Source organism: Lactuca virosa, chromosome 3, assembly GCF_052849685.1.
Source record: "Lactuca virosa cultivar CGN04683 chromosome 3, Lactuca_virosa_CGN04683_v6, whole genome shotgun sequence".
In the NCBI taxonomy this organism is placed as follows: domain Eukaryota; kingdom Viridiplantae; phylum Streptophyta; class Magnoliopsida; order Asterales; family Asteraceae; genus Lactuca; species Lactuca virosa.
In genome coordinates, this window is record NC_136428.1 from 283,378,566 (window position 1) to 283,401,281 (window position 22,716).

The following is a 22,716-nucleotide window of genomic DNA, read 5'->3' on the forward strand; positions in this document are numbered from 1 at the left end:
ACGATTGTATAATAGTAATCAAAGCAACAACAACCAATGTATTAATAATATAGAGTTTACATTGTATTTATTTCATAAATGATTGACTCTAAAAGTAAATAGTAAAACAAAGACTTGAAGCTACTATGCTCTATCTTCTCGAAACCCGTGCGTATACCTATCTACTAGTTTCCTGAGAATACAAGTGATTTTGAAAGTGTCAACATTAAAGTTGGTGAGTTCATAAGTATTTTGTTTTAGAAAATAAGTTCTTGTTCCTTGAAAATGTTTGTGTGTTCCTTCAGAAAATCCTATATTTTCTTAGTAAAATGGAATGTAAGAAATGTGACCCATACTAGATCCTGCTATGATCACTTAGTTTATACTAGCTATGTATAAACTAATATCGAATAGACAGTTGAATGTGTGGATCTGCCCTAAGCCCACAACCAAACAAGGAACAGGAAATAAGGCGGAAATCACAAATTCCACTACCTGTCGGATATTATTTATAAATAACTCTGATGTATAAATTAAGAAACCATAGATTTTACAATTAAGAGTCCTTTATGTTATACTATTTTGTAAATAAGTGTTGAACCTTTTGTAAATATGTTCTTAGTTCCATCACTCTAATGTAAGGTATTGTTTTCGGTAAGTAGTCATATTTGTTTCTAAAAAGTTGAATTGTAAACAGTTTGCTTTAAAATAATGATGTTTATCCTGGAAAATCCTATATTTTCCATAAAACCGAATTGTAGTCTTAAACGTTCCTAGACCAAAAGGCACAAGCAAAATTGCCATACATAGTTTGTTGATGCCTAATTTTGTTTATAAATAAATCTAGTTGAAGATGTGTTTTCTCTGTAAACCAGATGCGATGTTAATACCCTCCTATGATCACTTAGTATATACGAGTTGTATATAATCGAGATCGAACACACAGTCGAATGGGTGAATCTGCCCTAAGCCCACAACCAAACAAGGAATAGGAAATGAGGCAGAAATCACACATTCCACTGTCTACCGGACATTAATTTTATATAACCCCGATGTATATGCTACGTAATCACAGAGTTAATACCCCCTTAAGACTGTTTAGAAAGTATATTACTACATAAAAGTGTCGTTGTTTTCTCCATGTGAGTTCTTATAACAATACTAATATGACGGATGGCCTGATACGATGTTCTTCAGACGTCAGAATCGTTAATGACATTTGTCACCCCAGAACTTTTGTTCCAACTGTAGCTAATAGTCAGGGTGCGGGATTGTCAGTCCCTAATAGATCTATACACAAACTCACGCTCTCCCTTCAGGAGAATCTGGTTATTAGGTCAGGACTTGGTTGGTACTTAGGTAAGGACGTGAAGACGTCTCACAAATTTCTTCAACGAGTTTACAAGTAATAAGTGAAACCTTTTGGTAAATAACTTGTAACTTTGTAAAATAGTCTGTAGCACCCGATTCCTGGTACGTATTTAATTTCATGAAATGTTGCAATTTACTCTGGGACTCGGCGAGTTGGAGGCTCAACTCGTCGAGTAGACTCGACTGACGATCGGGGGTTTAAGTGACCTACTCGACGAGTCGGAAGACCGACTCGACGAGTAGGAGTTGTCTGGACAAAACCCTAATGTTTAGGGTTTGCACCCAATTTAAACACTTTATCTCGTCCCAAACCAGCCTCCATCACCCTCCCAACTCAGAGAAACCCTAGTTTGAAACCCTAAACCATTTTTGAGTGATTTTGAGCTCTTTTATGCTTTTTGTGTGTGTTAGAAGTTGAAGGAGAAGAAGAGAGCTTAGGAGATCAAGAGGAAGCTAGTAGATCCAGAGGTTTTGCTTCATTCTCAGTCCATTCAAGGTAAAAAGCTTGAACCTTGACCATCTATCTCCTAGATCTTGTTTTGGGGCTATTTTCTACCTTTTCTAAGCTTTTGAGAGGCTATGCTCAGATTTGCTTGTATATGTGGGTTTGTGCTTCAGATCTGGAACCATTGAGGGTTCCCATGGCATAAAGGTGCCAACTTTATGGCCGTGGGAAGCCCATGCATCATATAAACCCCATTTTATAGCCTTTTGAGCCAAAAACCCCATGCATGGACATCAAGTTCATAGCTTTACGTATGAAAGGGACCCTAGGAGGTCAGATCTATGATTGGGATGCTTTAAGTCCCACTGAAATCGACTGTATAGCTTTGGACAAAGAGGGACTCGGCGAGTCACTTGGGTGACTCGGCGAGTCGGGACGCTTTTTTCCCAAAACGTCTTCTGGAAATGATTTTGGTTGAGTGGAAGGAACACTCAGCCTGATAGGGGTTTGTTTTGGACCTGGGAACCATGGGACTCGACGACTGTATGAACAGACTCGGCGAGTCCAAGGCAATCTCTCAACTTATGAAGACGGACTCGGCGAGTTCAAGAGGAACTCGGCGAGTCATAGACTGAACATCTTCTTATGGATGAAGATGAACTCGGCGAGTTCAAGAACGAACTCGCCGAGTCGGTTGAAGATTGTCCGATGTGTTGTTGAAGGCAAACTCGTCGAGCTCTTGCTAGACTCGACGGGTCGGGACGGGTTGATGACATTTTGTGGTTAAGGGGACTCGACGAGTTGGCGGGCCAACTCAGCGAGTCGAGTCAACCAGATGTTGACTTTGACCAAAGTTGACTTTGACCATGGATTTGACTTGGACATTGATTGGGATTGGTTTGACCCTTGTAAGGGTTATGAGTATGAGTATGAGTTGATAACTTGGAAGAGTTGTCATGTAGGGATTGAGGAGTCGGAGAGAGTCGATTTCCACATCAAGATCAGTGCAGACACTACGCGGCATTGAGGTGAGTTACCTTCCAGTAGCAGTGGGTCTACGACCACAATGCCGGCCCACTAGTAGGTGTTGTATGTTAGATGATTGTCTTTGTGATATTCATTTAGGTTTGCTGCTACCTGTTATGTTTTATGTGCTAGCATGATATGATATTATGTGGTAGTAGTAGGGGGAGATAGTCCCCACGTTACCGTCCGATAGGGCCGAAGGGGTAGATTAGTACCCAGCTATGCTAGACAGATCATGATTATGTGATAGTATTTGATAGACCGGTCGAAAGCAGCAAGCTGCAAGCACTACTCCAAAAGCAGTGAGCTCCGCAACAAAAGCGAAGCGAGCCGCGGTAGCCTATTAAGTTTTTCAGCTGCATCGTACCGTACTATGGGAGGGGTCCGTACCTCCTTTAGATAGAGCCCCCTGCTCCTAATGTAGAGCTAGAACTACTGCTACCGTGGAATCCGCGGTCACACATAAGTATCTCGCCTTCCAAAAAAAGCGGCTGCTAATTAGCAGTAATGCTAATGGGGACCATCGATCAAGAAGGACTTCGGAGACTGCAATCGAATTGATCAAAAAAGAGAAATAGGGCCTACTCTTCTAGTTGCGCCTCTAACCTTACTACGCTACCTTGATAAAAGGTCCAATTCAGCAGGACTGCAGGCACGAAATGTCGATCAAATCCGTTAAAGGAAGCCTAATCAAAGCGGGCAAACAAGAAGATCTGACTGAGTTGATGATGGACCGGATCTCGAAAGGCGAGAGGCTTTCATAAAGACGTATGAGAAACGGAGGGTCGAGAGAGGCTTATTGCACGATCCACCAACCGCTAATAAATGCTGCATAAGATAAGAGAGTGGGAGGCTGGCCCCCGCCCATCTGGAGGTGCACACCCATTTATGAACATATACAAAGGGCTAAAGAGAGAAGTCCATGGAGAACTACCAAATCCAATGACTTTGATTTGTTCGTACCATTCTGTCATCGATCACTGCTGGGTCGGTTGGTGAGTCACCCAAAAAAAGCATCGAGAAAGGTCAAGCATATATGTTTTATGAAATGATCAGCGGTTTCATTTATGCTATGCCCTGCATCGTGTTCGTCTGTGTTTATTGAGCTTTCAGTGCCATGCGCTTTGCTTCGCTTTATAAAAGAGAGAGAGCCTTGTCTTGAGAGTGAAAAGAAAGGGCAAGCGATAGAAAGGATTGTCCCTCGCGCGTTCGCGAGAACTACTAGAAAATGGTGAGATCATTAGATCATTAGTGAAAGAAGGACCAACGACGATCCTATCCTAAAGGAGAAGAAGGAGTAGGAGGAGTCAGTTTTCTTTGAAGATCGAGGAATCAATCTCCCAATTATGCCATTCGGAAGAAGTCTTCTACATAGGGAAAGCTTGTTACGAGTAAGTGGAGAGGAAAGATCTCCAGAGATTCTTATCTCATTCCATTCCAGTGGCTCAACCAGTAACCAATGGCGAAAACTAAAAAATCCATGGTTTCCCAGTAGAACCCTATTTCGCCCAAGTTGTTTCAGAACCGGAAAAAAGAAGCGGTTTTTCGCATAGCTTGCGCATAGTGCAGGTCCCACTTGTATATCGTATTTGGCCGAAGAAGCATCAGACAGGTTGGAGTTCTTACCTTCTTGGGATTCCATGGACCAAGATCTGCTTTTATTATATGGGCAATACCGATCTACTTTAGTAGATCATATGGATGTAGAAAAAGCTTCTCATTTTGATGAATTGGAAACATCTCTTTTCCATTTCTATTTACCCAGTTCATATCTTTGTTTCGTGTGTTCCCTGGAGGAATTCGATCTCTTCAATCTCGGGATACCACCTAAATAACTATAACTACGACCAGAGAGTCAAATAGGTCGGGAAGAAAGAGTCTGAGGTTGGGTTGGACGACATACATCTTGGTTGGTCCCACCACCACCGGGGATTGGACATATATAGAATCTTTCTTCTAAAAAAGTCTTATTATATATATATATATAATTTTATATTCTTATTTATTTAAATAGCTGCAAGACCACAAAACGGGGTGAAAAAAACCGAAAGCCCTTCTTTTAAGTTCCTCCCAGATACATGGCTTACATACCCGGCTCAACATTCTTGGAAAACAATCGAATCGAGGGTCCGGAGGAGAATTGGCCATTCAATCTTGTGAACTAATCGAGACCGAAATTGGAGAAAGAGATACGAACGGAAAGGAATAACCAATCGATGAAAGAACATGAAACCATTCTGTTTCAATAGAGGTACGAGAAAGGGTTGGGGGCAATGAAGTACGTGAAGTGGTTGGATTTTGCGAGCTGTTCCCACCACTGCTGGATGTGATTCCAAGAGCCGAACGAGAATGAATACCACACAGAAAAGTCAAGACCAAGCTCCCTAATGGAATGTTTAACCGATCCATTCCGGATCGACCGAATTGGTACGGAAGTTGTAACATGGGAAAACCACGGAAAACACGAATTATTTGAATAACCCGGTGACCTACCAATTGTAGAAGTAGGATTTTTGGCAAGCAATAAGCACTTAAATAATACAATTCAAGTGTACCATCTTCTTTCTCATTTCGAGGAAAAGGTGCGGAAGGAAAAGGAAACAACGGTGGGATCCGAATCGGACCTAAATGGGAATGACATGAAAAGTCTTTTTCAAAACCTAGCATTAAGGGCGTTACGACGATATATGAGAGGAATGGAGAAAAACTCGTGATTGGTGTGGAGGGGAAGGTCTGTTTATAATATAGTTCAAGAAAGATTCGTCTCATTTCCTTACTTCTTCGTTCTTTCTAATTCATTCACTTCAAGACTGGTTCTGAACGCCGCATAACATCATCTTCAACCAACCTCCATCATACCGGTGCGACCACTAAAGAATTGCTTATACACTAAACAGCTGCTTATATACGCTTACTAAAAGACTGACTTTTATTCATATTCAATTCATTAGGCCAACGTGAAACTAAGAAAGATAGATGTGCCTAAGGCGTAAGCAAACTGTGCACGCTAAGAGAAGAGGAGAGATGTTCGCAATGACTACCACAAGAAAGCCGCCCCCTCTCTCTAAAAGGGCCCGTCACTTCGTTCGTACCTTCTTGGCTTAGGCTTGCAACTTCACTTACTTTATGGCCTTGCCGCCTTTTTATAGCAGAAGCTAAGCGCTTGAAAAGCGCGCTAAGAAAGGTTGCTTCTGTCGGCCTTTATGTGCAACAGTCCACCAGTAGCAGAAGATAGGGTTACCGTACATACAAGAGTCTTCCAGTTCTTACAGAAGCTCTTTCTTACCAGTCAAGTAGTACAACAGCTGTCTCTTATCTTATAGCCCAGCGCGGCGGGTCGCCTTTTTAATTCAGTAGATAGAAGAAAGTATTAGATAAAGAGTAGGTGAGTGAGTCCTCGCTAACCTGAGCGATTTCGATCACCTAGCAGGCCTTTTCTTTGGTAGGTAACATCGACAAAGCGTATCATCAGATTTGACTACGAAGGATGGAACTCGGCAGAAGATCGGTCTGCAAGAAAGGCCTACTTATCCACGGGTTCATTGACAAAACCGCCGTAGGAATGGAGACCTTTCAATAGAGCGGAGGCGAACTGATCAACGAGAAAGAGGCCCTACTCACTACAAAGGAATACACCACAAGATCGAACTGCACTCATGCCTCTCCCGCATCAAGTTGACCGCCGGACTAGAGCTTCGTAACATGTTGATGAAGACCTCCGAATTGAGGGTTCGGTCAGTACAAGAGACTACTTTGTCTCCTCGGAAGAAGAATAGCCCCGCTCTCTAGCCGACTGATCCCGTTGATCAAACTAGGAGGGAACGTGTCACATTAGAGGTGAACGATCAGAGGTGTCCTCTAATCACTACGATGAGCTGGTCCCTCTTTTAGTAGACTCAGCTATGAATATTCATGAAAAAATGAATGCCTCTTTCACAGCTAACCCCATTTTCTTAATGCCGAGACTTTCTCTTTCGTCGAGCCCCGAGCTTGTGGTCCTCCTTTGAGTTTGGGTTCAATTGGATGAATCTGTCAAGTCAAGGTCAACGTACGTAGCAGCAAGGATGGTGCGTCGCCTCTTTCTCGTTCTCGCTCGGGAGCCAAAACGAACACGCCTGCTACCTACTGTACTGAACCTTCGACCAGACATTCTACCTTTGTCGAATCGGAACCAATACCACTGCATTGCGCTCGAACAGTTGAGCGGCCGCCGGCCCTTCCGTGCACAGATATAGATTCATTCTTCGTACCTGGTCCAGCCTCACAACCCTTCGCGGGTTGGTAAGAAGTCAGTCTTGTTTGGTAAGATGAAATTTTACAAAGAAAAGAGAGTGCTCGCCCCGGCCAACAAAGACCGTAATTACATAGATAACTGCTCCTCCCCTTCTCCGTCTTTAAGGCTTTAAGGCGAACCGTATGGCGGCTGGAAATAAAGACGACCTCACCTTCTCGTAGATGGTGTCAGTGAGAGTCATTTTAGTACCCCCCGTTGACCTTTTTTTGTAGATAGAATCTTCAATGAGTGGAAACAAGCAACCTTACTAAGCTAAGAAAGGTGCTTGTTGAGTAAGGCCGGCTTTCTTCGAATGCTTGAGCGCTTCTTTCTCATATCGATCATTCAATATCCTTGACTTTTCAATAAGGGGCGCGTTAGCTAGGCCGTTTTCTTGCAGGAGTGCTAGCGCGCGCCCTTACGTTTTCTTCGCTTGCTCTGCAGTACGAGCCTCATACAAAGCCGCGCCCCTTTAATATGATGAAGAGGGGCCGCCCTCTTTTCTTTTCCTCACCAATCCTTATTTACTACTACATCTTTTTTGGGGTGTATAGCTCAGTTGGTAGAGCATTGGGCTTTTAACCTAGTGGTCGCAGGTTCAAGTCCTGCTATACCCAAACCTAACTTGCACTATACTATGAGTAAGGATGCGTAGTAGCGCAAAAAGCACTCTTTGGCCTTTAGATTAGAGGCGCTTCGCCGTCTTTGATTGGATGGAAACATCTATCTAAAGTGTGCAGTGAAGGAGAAGAGTAAATAGTAGGGGAAAGAAGAAAATGGCACATTGACATTCATCTTCCTCTCGAAGGCCTTTGAGAAGAGGGGCAACAGTGAAGATACCGAGACCGTGTCTATGGGGTCTTAGTAAGAATCTGTTGCAAGCAAATGCATGTAAGGGAGGAATGCCCGCATTAAGATTTAAAACTTGTCGTCTACTTGAAGGAAATGTTTGGAACAGGAAACTTACAATAATACAACGCCGCATTCTTCGAAGATTGAGGAACAAGACGAGATCTATTAAGAGAATGATTTATTCTCGAAAAAATCTGAATAGTTACATCCAATTACAAACTACACGAAAGTTGCCCCTTTTTCATGGAGATTTACCCATCACAGAGATGCATAGAGGAACAGAACGAACTTCATATATCTCTTTTCCACTCAATCCAGAAACAAGATCGGACGTTATTCCGGTTCGTCTCCATTTTAGTGAAACTCTTCCTCAAGCAAGGCAGCCGATAAGTCATCGAAGGCTTTTTGTTAATAATGTAATAGTCAGCATTACTTCTTTTCAAGTTTCCCAAGGTGATTTCATATCTTTTAAAGAAAATGATACTCTAATCTATTCAGAAATAAGGAGATCCTTCTATATCGAAATTTAAGTTTCTAAAATCATAGGAAAATTCCTGGATAGCCCGGTAAGAATGTGGAGAAGAACCAAAACGGAATGGTTCCGCTTACTTAAAACTAAGAGGGGATGCCGCCTACTACTGAAAGACCCGTTATTGCAACAGTTGCGTTCTTCTATGCAAGACGAAGACTTAGAAAGAACAAAGAAGTTTGGATCCGAAAAAGTATGCTTAGGCAGTTCTTTCGCCGAGCACAAGAGAATAAAGAGGCATTTTTATCATTTCAAATCGATATTCTTATCGAAGAGAAGGAATGAAAAAACCCTAAATCTTACTACTAGAAAAAGAAGTCCTATAGTTTACAACTCTTCTTTCTATAGTAATTTGACCTCTTGCTCCACCCATCAGTCTTCTATGAAGAGAAAAATAAAAAGCTCTTCCCTATCTACTCATTATTCGGAGGTGAATCATAGAACACTAAAAGCTGTGCTATCTTATGGACCTAACATAGGTCACATCCCTCACGTGCGCCAAGAGCACATTCGATAGCATCCTCTTAAGGTTTAAAGATCCAAACCTTCTTCTTCTTAGCGGAAACGCACGTGGCCAAAACATCTAAAGATCAGCATAGTCGCTCATAGGGGCCTATCTATCCAGATAGAGGATAGTATATATCTTGATTCACTATTTCCATTTTTCTTTTTATATTTCTTTTTTTTTCTCTGTCTCGTACGAAGCAGTGGGAGGCAAGCTATGACGGCAGGATGTGACCTTGCCTTTCACCCTGCTACCGCCGTTCTAAGTTCTTCTGACTAAACGAAGTTAAGACTAAAGTTTCGGAACTTAAGTTTGCAACTTTTTTCAGCAAAGCTTAGTAAAAATCCCTCCTTCGGCTACCTTGGATCGAGGGTAGAGATAGGAAGTAAGTCAAAGGTAGATCAACAAAAGTCTTAGTATGGGAAGAGTCAGAGCGAGGGGAGAGACTTTCTAAACGAAGGTTAGTCTAAGTAAGGAAATGGGCACTCTGCTCACATCGAAGTAACTGCTGTCTCCCTTATAGTTGACGTTCTCTCCTCCCATCCTCTCCTCTCCCTACCGGTCGCCGAATATAACTCTTCTTTGCCGTTCTGGTTGGCTTAGGGCGGTCGAACTCTCCCATCCTCTCCTTAACAGTTGAGTGATTTCTCATTCTCTCTCCCTCTTTCTATAGATAAGCGGGTTCTTCGATCATTCTAATGAAATAGGTTCGTTAAAGCCAATTGCTCGAATTCTGTTTTAGATTCCTATTCCACTCCAACCGGTGCAGAACTCTTAACCTTTCTAGGACCCTCTCTACGACAAGGTGCTGCTCTACTCTTTCCACTTGCTCCCTCGTGTATAGCGGTTGAGTTCTTCGCCTCACGGTTTGGCTACCCATCGTCATTCCCTCTCTGTCTAAAGTGAGAGGGGTTCTCTGCGCGCAGTGTAAGATTCCCCTGGATGGGTCTCGTAGGCAGAAGCATTCGTGCTTGCCTTTGCCGTGATTGTCCGTTGTTCCCTTGGTGCGCTGTCATTGACGGTGTAAATCTGTTCGTTCGAGAAAACATGTTGATCTCTTTCCATATCCTATACCCGGTTGTTGCCCTATCAAGATGTGTCCCTTCCTCTGACCCCTTTTCCGATTTCTTAGTGCTGTCCCCCTTGCGTTCCCTCCCTTTGTGAAGAATTCCATTTCCCTTTTTCTCTACTCTTATTTCTTCCTTTCTTATTCTCCTGTTGGAAGTACCTAATCTGCTTTTTGAAATCTTTCCTTTCTTATAATTATAAGGTCCTTCCCCTGTATAGAAGTCTGTGCGATTTTTCCCCTTATCTTCTGGCCGACGCTCCCCTTACCGGTATCAGTGCAAGGGCAATTAGTACGGGTTGCCATAGTAGTCTGGATGGATTGGAACGAAGGGATGAAGGAGGGCCGGCCTGCCCAACAAGTAGACCAGAATAACTGGCTTCTAGTCCAACTAGCTAGAGCTCCAGCCCAAGCCTCCAAATCGAAGCTTCGGAGAGCCTTCTCCTATGCGATGAGATGAATTCTGTCTCTCCCTCCAACACCAGACCGTGGACATTTCGTCCGAATTCCTTCAATCCTACCAGCCATTCCTTTCGGGACCCCAGACAAGGAGGGAATAAAGGCAAGCTTTGAAGAGTGGATTTCATTAAAAACAAGGCCTTACCAGCTTGACCTAAGAGGGCGGGCAACTTTCCAACCCGAAAGCTTCTTGCTGAATTTCTATGTAACTGAATTCTAAAGTTCATCTCTTCATCTTCCCAGCATACCAAAATGAACCGAAATGGAATTGGCTATTGAACAGCCAAACATATTCCGGCCGGCCCTCGTAGTGTGGATGGAGGATGAAGGAAGAACACCTTACTTCTTTCAAAAGACGGAAACAGAGTAATTTTTTCCCACTAGCCTAACTAATGATTTTACCTCACTTTGTTGTATTTTATAGACAAGCCTGACTTTATAGATAGGAATTCAGAAAAGAGTTCTAACTTACCTTCCTGACTGTGCTTCCTACTTTTGGACCTATTTTCTATTCTAGTGGTAAGACTGTAGTCTACTGCAACAGGAGAAAGGAAAGCAGGCCATCATGATAAGACCCTCTTTACGCTCTCTCTTTCTGCTCGCTCCTGTCAACGAATGAATTTACTACTTGTGTCACTGACATTCCATTAGCATGGTGGACTATAGACCGGCTTTCACGTTCACTCTATAGGAAGGGGAATTAGATTAATCGATTCAATGGGCGAACTGCTTTCCTTTAAAGGTAGCAAGTGATTGAAATAACAAGCTTGTAACTGATATGAAATCGGAAGACAGTAAGTTGGACGAGGAGCTCATGTACCACAGAGTGGGCAAATGCTCCCCTCTTTCAAGAGACTGTTTATGTTCTTGTTTCTTTAGTCTCTTTACCTGCGAGCATGAATTCCTGAACCCAATACTAGGAAAGAGCTTCATACCCTATAGAACTGACAGATCGGCTAGCGAAGATGGCTCAGTCTCAGTAGATCCCTCACTCCTCACCGGCTTACGGAAAGAGAGCCCTAAGGGAGAGAGTTCCGGTACTTCAGGCATATCTATCAATGGGCAAAGACAGGAGAGCCTTCTATCTCTTCCAGTCTTATAAAGGAAAGAAAGCAGGATGAACAGGCTTGAGTGTCGATAGGTGACTTTAAGGTAGGCGCCTATCTCTTATTATACTATAGCAACGGGAGAAGTCGGGATTGGTGCCCGGAAATCTATAAAAAATTAGCATTTTGCCCAGATAGAACTTTTTCAATTCATGATCTGCTCTACGAAGGGAAAAGTGAAAGTCTCATTTGACAGCTATAAAAGATAGACACTTTCTAATTTCCATGTCTGTCTATAAGGGAAATAGGTCAAGTGTCATTTTGCAGCTATATGAGCATGAACATCTACTTTAGAATTTGAATAGTCCTCTTAGCCGGTCGATTGGCTTGAATCTCTCTTTCTTTTGAATCGTAACCTACTATTAGTGTATGCCTAAAACTGAACTAATTACTTTTCTCTAACCAACTTATGACCAAACAAAAAATGACTTAACTAATGGCCAGATTTCCCTCTCCTCATTAAAAACTACTTCTATCTAGCTCCTCTCTTCACCATCTTTTGGTAAAAAAGAGTAAGAGTATTAAATCCCAAAAGTCCTAGGAGTTAAGCTTGTTGGTGATGAACTAGTTCTCGTTCACCCCGGGTGGAATGAGTCAAGCTAGTTCCGAAATCGCCAGAGCCCTCTTGTTCTAATCTTTTTCTTAGCAACTGGCTTTCAGAAGTCTTGCTGCGAGGAAGATTAGAAACGCCTTACTATATTGAATTGAGAATAGTGGCATTTTTTCTGCAGATATGGAGTTTGTTGAGAGGACTTGCATCCTTCGTTCGTAGTGGTCATTTATAGCTGTTTTTCCAACTGAACCTAATTTACTATTTTGCGACAAGAGGGGGCTCTTACTTCTTTCATCTCTAGGTTGAGTACTAGCAAGTCAGGGAGAAGAGAAAAGCCTGGGAAGGAATCGGGTTTTCATCATCTGTAGTGGAAGAGTGTACTGGTGGTGGTTTAGTTAGAGACAACAACGGGAAGGGGGCTCTCTCTTCTTTCAGCTGATTCTCCTTTTACTAGGCTTGGATAGATGGGGGTGTCGGTGTAAAGATCGCATGGAACAGTAAATGGCAATGGAATCAAACCTCCTCCTATAGGTAAGTTCAGTCTGTAACTGAGGCTTTCTAGGCGTAGGGCTAATAGCACAATGGCGGTGCGGCTAGGCTTTGTGGGTTCGAATGCCGGTTTGAGATAACCAGCCAGGCAAGGGAAAGAAGGAAGTCTTCCTGCGGAGGGGGAAGAAGCGGCCCCGTTTAATAGATTCAATGGTCGACTTGCTTGAATCGAAGAGGAAGAGCCCACTTTCATATTGAATTCAGGCTTTCATTAGCTCCTTCAGGATGGGATTGACGTATGGAACCACTGACAGTGAACCGTTCGTCTACCTCAAGTCTTACACTGAATGACCTCTCTCATCTAATCGATCGGTGAAGGATGTCTTTGAAGATTATCTGGTCTGGCTCGTTACCATTAGTTCCTCTCTCTATAGTCGAGCTAGTAAAACGAGATATCCTATTGAAGTGAACGTTCACAAAGATCGGGAAGTAGTAGCCGTAAATCTATCCACTCGTGTAGTTTTAAGCCGCAGATGTCTACTTTTCTTTAATATGGAATTCAAATCAGATCCTAGAGTTTAACCACTGGGGGAGAGTGGGTGAGCTTGCTTTCGAAAGTTTACAGTTTCCCGGCTAAAAATCACCTGCTTGTTTACAGACTGAACTGATCTATAAAAAAAAAGACAGAAGCGAGGAAAGGCCCCTTCGCTGCTCTCTCTGTTTTTTCCCTCGAGCAGGATTTGAACCCACGTCCGACTACCTGTTGAACTATACAAGAGGCCGCTCTACCGCTGAGCTATCGAGGTGGGGCTTAAGACGGGAAATCTAAATCGGCACACACGTTTTTTCATTCATTAGCTGTAACCAGCTGAGCTACCTGGACCTCTTTCCTAAAATATGCTTTTTGCTTACGCTTCTTCGTCAAGCTTTCGAGCAGAATATCCATACCTTTCTTTTAGTAGTGAATGAGATGCTTGACAATAACGCTAAATCCAGACATTTAAGGTGTAACACAATGCCTTAAGTGTGGGAGGGCAGCCTATCCGTATCCCTTCGCATGGTCGTTCTATCACGAAGTTGGCAGCGGGAGTGGGACGAGAGCTCGGCTGCGAGTATCTCCCTTTTAGTGACCTCGAACAGGAGACGATTTTATGAGTTTGCCTTGTTGGCATGCTCAGTGGTCATAGCGCCTTTGATTGAAATTCCATTTGCACCCATCTCCTTCGGGGATCCATTAAAGGGATTGGAATGGAATTTCCATTCCACCTATCCGCACCCTATCTCGCTGAAATTTAGATATGTGAGCCCAGAAACACATTTTAAAATACGCCTGTCAGTGCAGCTCTTTTTGGAACGGTACGAGCAGACCACTTAAGCAGATACCTAGACTTCCATTTTGAACCACCAAGCAAGGTAGTTGTGTAGGCGGAATATAGTATCCTTCATCGGAATCAGAACAAACTGAAGGAACGAGACAGCACCAGATCAGCTTTAAAGAGCAAGCAAGAACCACTGAAAGAGGCCGCTATAAGAGCCAGCAAAGCTACTCATGCACCTGGAGCGAGCCACCTGGCGATTGAGGGGCAATCATATGCTTCTGTTAAAAAATTATCCTCTCATCGATGTTATACCGAACTGAACTAATAAAAGTTTCTCATTTAGAAAGAATGGCGAAAGAGGCCTCCTTGCATTGCCCAACTAGAGCGAAAAGCCTTATTGCGTTGCGGCCCTAAGTAGCTATGGGGTGTTGATGTACTTGGAACCTAGACCGGTTACCTGAGTATGGCGGTTCGGTAGCCGTTCAATGATAGCATGAGATCCTCGCTTCGGTAAGTTACAAGGATGAATGCAAATAGCAAGGCACTGTGCTGTGTGAAGTGAGACTGGCTGCCCTAAGTTAAGTGCTTCCTTATTAATATTAATTAATGATCTTGCTCAGTAGGAGGGCTTTCCCCCTTCTGTGCAGCCTGATTCTCTCTCTGGAAATGAGGGTGCCCTCGATTGACATTTATCATCGAATATGGAATCCTTCCATGGATGAGAAGGTTGAGTTACAGTACAGACTCCGTTGGCTTTCGCAAGGAAGCATCTCGAAAGTTCCGCAATCTATGCTTGATGCCTCACTCGAACTCTATCCCATACCCTAATGCTGAAGCTACTCTGCCTCTCGAAACCCAAAAAGAAAGCCGGGCGCTTGGGAAGCTATGAAAAACCTGAAAAAAGGAATTTGCTTTCCATCTTTGAGCTCAGAGGTTATGATCGTCTCCTCATTAGGCTATTTTTAAAAAAGTATAGCTGACTCATCAGCTGAGTGGTTCGCCTCTTGTCCACCTGAGTTGTTTACTTCATTTTCCGACCTGGAAAACCAATGACTCTTCAGGTTAGGTTCTCTTTCAACATAGACATCCCGATGACCATGGATCAACTTCGTTCCACGAAACAGAAAGAAAATGAAATCTTCCTCTTAGGGCGTTCGATTTCGCGAAATGGCGACCCGTTTTGCCGGAGTATTCCGCTGTGGCTAGCATTGTTAGGAATGCTTCTGACCATCTTAGGCCATTCTTGATGATGGACCCTCCGACAACTTTAGAAGCCTTGGTTCGTAAGGGCTCTTATCTTGAACTAACGCTTTGATCTCGGCTTCTAGATCCATATCCTTTCGCATCAAGAGTACCCGCGCGTCTCAAACCCACCTTTATCCCAACAACCCCATGATAAACAGAGAGGAACCCGATGAGGGAAGTGGGACCATGTTCAGACCTTGGCTGTCACAACAAGCAACCAATCAGTTCCAGTCCCAAGGGCGGGTAAAACGAGGCCTTGACGGATTGGAACTCCTATTCTGACTATAGTTTTGCGATCTCTAAGCAGGATTTTAAGTCATCTATCCTTTATCTTTCCCTAGCGAGTGAAGAAAGAGTGGATGTTTTGAACGAGTGTTGAGCAAGTGAAGTGCCCCATAAGCTATAAGGGCGAGCTATATGTATCAATTCCGTGAGCAGCGATTGAACTGAACGTAAAAAGTGCATCCAACAGGAATCGAACCTACGAATTTGCCCGGTTGGGCACTTTAACCATTCAGCCATGGATGCAAAAAGACTCAGCGAGTGAACTAGGTTTTGGTATTCCTTCTTGAGCTTCTATTTCTTCCGTTAAAGGAGATTCGAGAAAAGATGGAATAAGAAGACGTGTTTCCAGAACGAACAAGATACGGGTTGAGAAGGGGGAGTTAGCAAAGTTAGACAAGATTGGAATGGGCATAGGAACATGTATTGATATACCATATCGGCTAATGCTCCCAGGTTGATGCGATGTATTCCACCAGTTGACTGAAGACTTGATTATTGGTATATCGATCGGTCCTGCACGGATTGAAATAGGAGCCGGTTCGATAGGAAGCTTTTGAAAACGCAGTGCACCCATGTAAATAAGGAACGAGATTAATACAGAGGTTAAACGAGCATCCTACACCCAAAAGGTGCCCCACATAGGTCTTCCTCGAAACCCCCCAGTAACTAAGGTAAACAACGTAGAAAAAGCACCCATTTCTGTACCGGTTCCGAAAGAGCGAAGAAAGAGGGGATGTTTTGTTAATAGGAACAAGAACGTGTTTATACCGGTAGCGATATAAACAAGAATACTCATCCGAGCCGCAGGAGCGTGTACATAAGGAATACGAGAATTTCCACCTTGTTGAAGGTCTAGTGGTGCTACCCGAAGACTTAAATGAATAGCCATCGCTGTTAAGAACAACCGAGATCCAATGAAAATTTTCGCGTAGCTTCTGGTCTTTGACATCAAAAAAGAAGGTTGTAATAATGCAAGGGACATCTTATAATTTTATCCTAGCTAGTGGAACAATAAATACGAAGTGTCTAATTAGACTTATGGTCCTTTGTTTCCAAATAGAAAGACACCAAATTCTCCGGGAAGCCCGATCTTTCGAAGGACTTATCGATTTGCTCCCCCTGACGAGCCCCCCCTACCCGCCGGACCACCCCTTCTCTCTCTCACGACCGACCCCTTGTTAGTTCGTAGAGCCGACGCTGGGCGGCCAACCTCATGGATCACGCGTCTGGTCCCTCTCCCGTCGGGCGAGAGCTTTCAATAAAGCATCTCTCGCTTGGAAAGCAGGAACCGGTCTGCTTTGGAGATCCCGCAGAAGTTCCCGGATCTTCAAAAGCTTCGCGGGGGACGCGACATCCAATTGTAGCTTAATCTTAGTATTTTGGAGTACACTTGAGGCCACTCCCCTATTTCCAAAGGAAGAAAGAAAAGAGGAAAGCTCCCTTTCTATTTCCTCCGCTGTTGGTCCCGGCGGACGCAGAGTTAAGTCCAAATCGAGTTGGGCATTTGAGGAACTCTCCTCTCCTGCACATTCTGCGTGTTCGACCAACCACTCAGAGCAAAGGTCAAGAAGACAACACAGAGTGGAAATGGTCCAAGTGATCCCAGGTACCCATGAATTCCTACACTTATTATAGTGGAAATGCCATAAAGCGCGAACCAAGATCCGTGAGACGAAAACCAAAACCAAGACAAGTAATAACAGGAGATCATCGTGGATGTTTAAGTCTAAATCGAACACTAAATAATAAAAGAATTGAAAACACCACTTGAGAAGCTTTACTTCTAGCAAAGTTGCTAAAATAGTAAAAATAAGAAGGACTTAAAATGAAACCAAAAAGGAAGCCATGATTTTATTATATATCTTTGTCATTCGCTCCTTGCTCGCGGAGCGGCATACCGAAAAAAAGATAGGATTTGAATCGATGACTTAAGCCCTTGCGCTATTCCCCCCTGATCGCATCGTAGATAGCAGTCAGAGTCAGTACGCTTTCTATTCTCTTTCGAAAGTGAGATCACCATCGGCTTGTTTTGTTGAAATCGAGAAAGGTCACTCCTAAAAGCAACCTTTCTCTTATATACGATAAGACGAAAAGCATTTAGTTCGATCGAGTTCTATCTATATCTATCTTCAAATCACATAAAATGGAAAGAAGAGCGCTTTTTCCAGCTAATCGAGTGCCTTTACTAGAGAGTGATTACTAAACTTAGTCTATGAAAATACAAGAGAAAGCTTGAAGAAAAGATAAAATGCGAACTTTCGCGCTTTCGAAAAGGCTTTAATTAAAGTGGATTTCGAGAATGGGTGCGTCCTCTCAGCTTTAACTTGTCGCTATCTCAATCACTGAATTCAATTTCCATTTTTTTGATTGTACGGGTGCTGAGGGGCTTCTATATAAAGCGAAAGCCCTCCGGACAGAGAGAATGGAACCCGCGCATCTCTGTTGACTTCATAACTACCTTGTTACCTTTAAAGCTTTCCTGAATTCTGTCTGTCACGTATGGAATTGTAGTCTTTGGATGAACTACGCTTCGTGCTGCGGCAAAGATTTCTCTGTATCAGGTACGCATCGCAAGAGCATATGAAACAAAAAAAAAGTAAAACGTCTTCTTTTTCCGCCCTCAGTCTGACTAACCTTTCTCTGTTCTGCATGAGAAAAGGTTATCAAAAGGTACTTTCGAAGGATATCGTGACTCAATTCAATTTAGTACCACCCTTCCCGCCAGTCCGCCCTTCCCCGAGTCTTTCTCTTTCTTTTGGAGTGAAAACAGTAATGGAAATGAGTCATTTCACGGATAATGCTTACCGAGGAAAAATATACTTTAGCATTACAACTACCAAAAAAGAAGAGTTCAGCCTTACCCAGTTCTTTCTATTTCTCCCTTATTCGGATAGAATCGGAGCTATTTAACAGAGGAACGTAAGCCAACTCCCAACTCTCATTAGCGAAGCGTTAGTAGCAATCTTTCTATCAATTACTTTCCTTGCCATCTTGATTGCCGCTCCGCACCTTACCTTTCTTTCCGGAAAAGAATTGAACCCTCACTCATCCCATCTCCCCTTCCTCCAACTGCTCTTAGACCGACAGTGGCAAGAGCTTCTTCTTTGTTCACAGCTTGAGCGGATTCGATTCGAACCTTTTTTTTGAGTAACTATAGTGATTCCTTCCCTTTCTCTTCCTTCTTTCCCAGAGCTACTGGCTCATTTCAATCTCTTTAAATAAGACCGGGAGTCACTCGCTTCCTAAAGCACGGGAAAGAGAGAAGATCTCTTATTTATGCCCACTCTTCAAAATTGAATTTCCCTTCTTCCAAGAGCTAAATCGATGGCACTTGGGATCCTTCCCTAAACTAAAGAATTTACTTACCTTGCGCCGGTATCATTTAGCTTGAGCCGGGAACTCCTGTTTACCTTGGGACAGGTATTCTTTATTATAGATATCACCGTTCAAGCGGAAGAGTAATCAGACTTTCTCTCGTCCAAAGCATGAGTGAATGGTTGATTCTCTAAGAGAGGATTTGTTCACAGCCGAGTCTGTCCAAGAGCTTGGGTAAGCATTCAAAGCAAAAGAAGTCTCCTTTCACGACCACTTTTCAGTATCAATGAGTGCTGCAGGAACAACAACCTTTTCTTCTTCTGAGTACCACTCTTAGGAAGAACATCCTTCCGCTAGCCTTAAAGCACCTAGCTCCTTAACCTTCCTCGTACTAGTGGATGAAAGACCTCGTTTGGGCAACCTATTTGCATCCTGTGCTGGTAACACAAGTTCGCATCTGGCTATTCCACTTCGTATAGCAATTAATGGCATTCTCCAGTCCAATCCGATTCTGCATGAATCGCATTCTCCAGTCCGATTCTGCATGAATTGCTTTCTTTTCTCCAGTCCAATCCGATTCTGAAAAGACTGAGCACAGCCTTTTGGTTGCCTCTCCATCGGGGAAATCCAGCCTTTATAGTTCAGCTAGCCTATTAGGCGCTGTGTAAGAGCTCTATGCTATATATGGAATAGCGGTAAGTGATGCTTGATTGACTGCTTTAAAGTTTGAAACAAGTCTTGGATTCGGAAGAGAAGTAGGCGTAGAGGATATTGAGAAAGATGGTTAACTGCTTGCTAACTGCTTTAGGTTTAGGAGTGCCGGCTCCAGGCTAGAGAAAAGATAGGCTATTACTGAAGCGGCATTTTTGCCTAGAGGCATTTCTGATCATTGCCCTTGTATTGTTAGATCTAGCATTTAGTTTAGAAAGGTCAATATACCCTTTAAGTTCTTTCATTTCTGGGCGAAGGTTGAGGAATTTTTCAGGTATACCCACATCAAGATGTTCCTGAACAGTCTCGGGGAAGGCCACCAGCACCCCGACGAATGTCCCGTGGCAGCACCATGCAAGTCTTTGTTCCTCTTAGAAGCCCCATCCCTATTTTTTTTATTTGAACGGAAGGAAATTCCCAAGCAAGAAACTTGGTTACCTGCATACTTGGCTCCGTTTTCTTCGAATAGAAAGTAGAGACAACAATTTAAACATTGTTAGCAATCCTCCGGTTAGGATCATGAGGGAGAATAAAGTCTCCATCAAAAACAGCTCGACACCTCCAAACCCAAATATTCCATGCTATCGCACATAAGGTCGTACGCCACTGGCAATCAAAACCAAACTTAAGATCTTTACAAGAAGCATTGCTGCATAACCAATCCGTGAATGCCAAGGAGTAGAAGGCACTTTGATGCTCAGTGGGAATAAAGATGTTCCAGATCAATTTTGCAAAGTGACACTCACACAAAACATGTAAACAATCCTAAAAGGTGTCCACATCTAGAACAGCTGCTAGTCCCCGAAAATGCCTCTCCCGTCCCGTCCTTCTCTCTTGACATGGAACCCGCGGATGTCAGGCCCCCCCGCCCGAACCGCTTCACCAAAGCGGCTCCTTTTTGGTAGAAGATAGGTCAAAAACCTATGTCAGTTCGAATCTGACGAGTCGTTCGTTGATTCGTGTGAATAATAGATCTCGTTACTTAGGATTTCTTGATCTCAGTCGATTTGATGCATCATAGATAGATAATCGACCCCTTTCTACTCACCACCTCAAGCCAAAGGGTCTTTTTCCTTCGCCTGACTTCCCGAGTAGAGACTTTAAACCAAAGAAGTAGGGATGTTAATCTCATTCCTTTTGCTTGAATGTGAAAGTTGTACGATCTGGTTCTATCTCTAGGAATTTACTACCGGTGGTGGTTGAGAACTAAGAACCTCTCCTATTGGAAGGAATTTGTACCACTCATTTTTCCGGGGTATGGAACAGCCTCGGGCAGGAAGGGACTCGGTATTGGTAACCTCCCAGACCCTTCACAGACCGTCCATGAGCGTCAAAGAACTCTGGACTTTGAGCCTTAGAAAAACCTATGGCGGGACAGATAGACAGCAAGGAATCTTTCTTTATTTTAGATTTTTTTGTTAAAAAACTGATTTAGATGAAGTGAGTGTGATATACTCTTATGTTCTCTCTACTCGCTTCGGCGACGAGGCAGCAACCAAGGATGAGTAAAGCCGTCAGCTTATAATGCTTCTTCTGCTTCCATTCCTTGGTTCTCTGGGGTTAATTGCCTAGCCTGTCCCGGCCCTTAGAACACGACAGTTTCGTTTACTTTTCACGGACCTTCTTCAAACTGGCCTTTGGGCTTGGGCAAGCGGGGCCTATTGGGTAGAACATAAAAGATTCGCGGAATCTACAACTATACATATTTGTTGGTGAAATCAAGTGTTGATACATTTGATACCTCGTGCAAGTTCTAGTTTATAACCTGAAAGAGGAGCTATTTGATCTTGTTCACCGAAGCTAATGATTTGAGATCTTCTACCTTAACCGCTTAATAGCAGTCTAGTTTCTTCTGGGTATGAATCTGAGCCTTAGCATTAGTGCCTTGGATCCTAGGACTGATTACAGGGAATGGATGATGGAAGATAGAGATGACAGCTCTTCCTATGAAAGATTGTCAATACCGGGAACATTCATCTAACGATTCAACTATATTGAAGGTTTTATAATCTTAGTCTGAACTAGCAATGCTATGGTACTTGGAACTCTTTTATATAAAAATAGAATAGAAAAAGACTAGAAGTTATTCAATGAATCTACTAAGAGTAAACTAAGAATAAAGAAGCAAACTCTATTATTTAACATAACAGAGAAATCTCTTCTTTTTAAGACTTTTTCAAGATAAGAAAAGATGCAACAAATCACTTTCTTTCTCCTTAGCCTTAGTACATATTAGTGCTAAGGGTTGAAAAACTTGAACTTGGTTGGTGTTAAGTCACCCGTACAGTATTGAAAAGCACATGTGAACCCCGAATAAAGGGACGTTTGAGCGGAGCTATAGTGCTTCGATTCCCTCTTTTTGGGTAAGAAGTGAATAGAGAAGGCTTCCCCGAGGACTCTAATTTTATGGCCTCTGAGAGGGAATAGAATCCGACTGCCCCGCACCATGCTAGCATTCGTTCAGAGTCGACAAGAGGAGGTACTCACTTCAATCTACAATCGGCGGTGGGAGCTCTTTTCTTTTGAGTAAAGATGTTACGAAGGGGAAACTATTCAATTAAGATAGGAGAAGGCTATTCAGCTGCTCAACAAGACTCTATGAGCGTTGCTTGAGTTGTTGAAGGAATTAAAAAGACCCTTCGTAAAGCACTCAAATGACAATTCCTGCCTACCCTATTACATAACCTCTCACATTTGTTCGAGTGTAATTCTTCCTTTATTACTCAATTACTCATATAACTTAACTGCCTAGCTTGCCTAAGTAAAGGACTGCTGCTTTCAAACTAACTAGCCAGAAGAGGAGAGCGCTAACTTGTCTTCCCCAGCTTGCCTTTTTAAACTTTCATTTCAATGGAAGACTCCCTAACTATCTAAACTGATAAAACTGCTACTAGCTCACAAGAAGAAGAGAAGAAGGGTCCCTAGTCTTCAAATCGGGATTTCATAAACCAAGAGCCAGAACAGGTTTCACCCCCATCCCACTACCCAAGATTTTGGTGCTGCTAGAAAGCGTTCAACCGGCCAGATCTTCTGAATAAACAGAGTCGACTAGATCGAGATCATAATCTGAATAATCGAGATCTTCATCCCTATCACGATCACCAAATTAAACATCCTTACTTTCCATGGTAATACCCAACAAGCATTAGCTCCCCCTGACTCGTATGCCCCATATTGGAAGGCTTCGC

General features: G+C 43.0%; 1 non-coding gene and 1 pseudogene across 1 annotated transcript; both read left to right on the plus strand.

Annotated features, from left to right (window-relative positions):
• Window positions 1–4,026: 4,026 nt before the first annotated feature.
• On the plus strand, window positions 4,027–4,656 carry LOC145162981 (putative mitochondrial protein ymf1; annotated as a pseudogene).
• A 2,982-nt stretch (window positions 4,657–7,638) lies between these two features.
• Window positions 7,639–7,711, plus strand: TRNAK-UUU (transfer RNA lysine (anticodon UUU)). Its single transcript has one exon. It is a non-coding gene; the product is annotated as a tRNA-Lys (tRNA).
• The last annotated feature ends 15,005 nt before the right edge of the window (window positions 7,712–22,716 follow it).